General features: G+C 40.3%; 1 pseudogene; it reads left to right on the top strand.

The window, feature by feature from the left end:
* The first annotated feature begins 28 nt into the window (after positions 1–28).
* Positions 29–2,500, top strand: part of LOC138861285 (putative uncharacterized protein DDB_G0271982) — an 8,781-nt pseudogene continuing 6,309 nt past the window's right edge.

Genomic DNA, 2,500 nt, shown 5'->3' on the forward strand with positions numbered 1-2,500 from the left:
AGGAGGGGGAAGGGGGAGGGAGAGGAGGGAAGGCAGGAGGAGGTGGGAGGAGGAAGAGGAGGAGGGAACAGGGGAGGAGGAGGAGGGAAGCAGGAGGAGGAGGGAAGGGAAGGGAAGCAGGAGGAGGTGAAGGAGGAGGGAGAGGAGGGAAGGCAGGAGGAGGTGGAGGAGGGAAGAGGAGGGAGGAGGGAAGCAGGGAGGAGGGAGGAGGGAAGCAGGAGGAGGAGGGAAGGGAAAGGGGGAAGCAGGAGGAGGTGAAGAGGAGGGAGAGGGAGGGAAGGTGGAGGAGGTGGAGGAGGAGCAGGAGGGAGTGAGGAAGCAGGAGGAGGAGGGAAGCAGAGGAGGAGGAGGTAAGCAGGAGGAGTGAGGGAGGCAGGAGGATGTGAAGGAGGAGGGAGAGGGAGGAAGAGGAGGGAAGGAAGGGAAGGGAAGCAGGAGGAGGTGAAGGAGGAGGGAGAGGAGAGAGGGAAGGAAGGAGAGAAGGGGAAGCAGGAGGAGGTGAAGGAGGAGGGAGAGGGAGGGAAGGCAGAGGAGGTGGAGGAGGCAGGGAGGCGCAGGAAGAGAGGAGAGAGAGAAGGGAAGGGAAGCAGGAGGGAGGAGGAGGAGGGAGGAAGAGGGGGAAGGCAGGAGGGAGGAGGGGGAAGGCAGGAGGAGGTGGAGGGAAGGTAGGAGGAGGAGGAGGAGGAGGGTGGAAGGCAGGAGGAGGTGGAGGAGGAGGAGGAGGGAAGGCAGGAGGAGGGGGAAGAGGAGGAGGAGGAGGAGGGAAGGGAAGACAGGAGGAGTACACAAATGATATCCGTTTTTTCCTATCTCGCAATGGTATGAATCCTTTAAAAAAATAAACTGGATTACCAATATATAAAGGCATCCAAGTTGGGTAAAGGCACACTTTTGTTCATACTTTTTGAGTTATCCTGCTAACAAATTAACCAACAACCTAACCAACGCTACGAAAAACATAACCTCTTTGGCGGATTTAATGTTAAGAATAATAATAATGATAACAATTATAATAGCATTTATGATAATGATAATGATAATAATAATAATGATAGTGATAATACTAATGATAATAATAACAATTATGATAATAATGATAATAACAATAACAATGATAATCATAACAAACTAGAATAACAGCAACAAAAATACAAAGCATCGTACGAAGAAAGAGAAGGAGAAGAAAAAAGGAGGAAGAGAAGAAAAAGAAAGATGAAGAAGAAGAAGAAGAAAAAAAAAATGAAAAAAAGAACATGGAGAAGAAAAAAAGAAAAAAAGAAAAAGAAGATAGAAGAACAAGAAAAAAAAAAACAGAAAAAGAAAAGAGATAAAAAAACAAAGTGAATAACAAAAACGAATAAAAGAAAAGAAAAAAAAAGAAGATAAATAATAATAACATACCAAGCGAAAAGACTCGGGAACAACTCTAGATCCAGATAGCAAATTATCAATTCCCAATACAAGCTTCTGAAATCTTTGAAAAAAAAATATTCCCCTTCTTGGGGAAAATAAAATGTCGAAACATCAATCACAGACACAGAATGGATAGATATAAGACTTTTTTTCTTCTTTTGGAGGAAGGGTTTCGCCAGGTTTGCCATAGTGTGTGGGGGTAGTGGAAGGGGGAGGAGGGGGGAGGGAGTGTTTCTTGATTTATTTTTCCCTGTTCTTCGATTTTATTCATATTCTTATTCTTTTTTTTCTGTTCAGAGTTCTTACCTTGCTCTTATTCTTGTTCTTAACTTATTTCATATCTTCACCTTTGTTCTTTTTTCTTATTTATTCGTACTTATGCTTATGTGCATAAAAAAAGAAAGATGATGAAGAAGAAGAAGAAGAAAAAAAATGAAAAAAAGAACATAGAGAAGAAAAAAAAAAAAAGAAAAAGAAGATAGAAGAACAAGAAAAAAAAAACAGAAAAAGAAAAAGAAAGAAAGATATATAAAAAAACAAAACAAGAAGAACAAAAACGAAGAAAAGAAAAGGAAAAAAAAGAAGATAGATAATAATAATATACCAAGCGAGAGGATCGGGCACCCCAGATCCATAGCATTATGACTTTATCGTATATTCTTTTGGGGAAATCTTTTGGGAAAATATTCCTTCTTTCGGAAAAAAAAAAAAATGTCGAAACATCAATCACAGACACAAAGTGGATAGACATAAGACTTTTTTTTTCTTCTTTTAGATAATGTTTCGTTTGTGGTTTCCGTTGTGTGGGGGGGGTGGGGGTAGTGGAAGGGGGAGGAGGGGGGAGTGAGTGTTTCTTGACGTATTCCTTCCCTGTTCTTCTATTTTATTCATATTCTTATTCTTTTTTTCTTTCTAGTTCGTAATCTCAATTTCTTTTCATTCTTATTCTTAACTTTATTCAAATATCTTTCATTTCTTGTTCTTTTTTTTCTTGTTTATTCGTACTTATGCTTATGTGCATAAAAAAAGAAAGATGATGAAGAAGAAGAAGAAGAAAAAAAAATGAAAAAAAGAACATGGAGAAGAA

This window comes from Penaeus vannamei, unplaced genomic scaffold (assembly GCF_042767895.1).
Source record: "Penaeus vannamei isolate JL-2024 unplaced genomic scaffold, ASM4276789v1 unanchor4037, whole genome shotgun sequence".
NCBI lineage: Eukaryota > Metazoa > Arthropoda > Malacostraca > Decapoda > Penaeidae > Penaeus > Penaeus vannamei.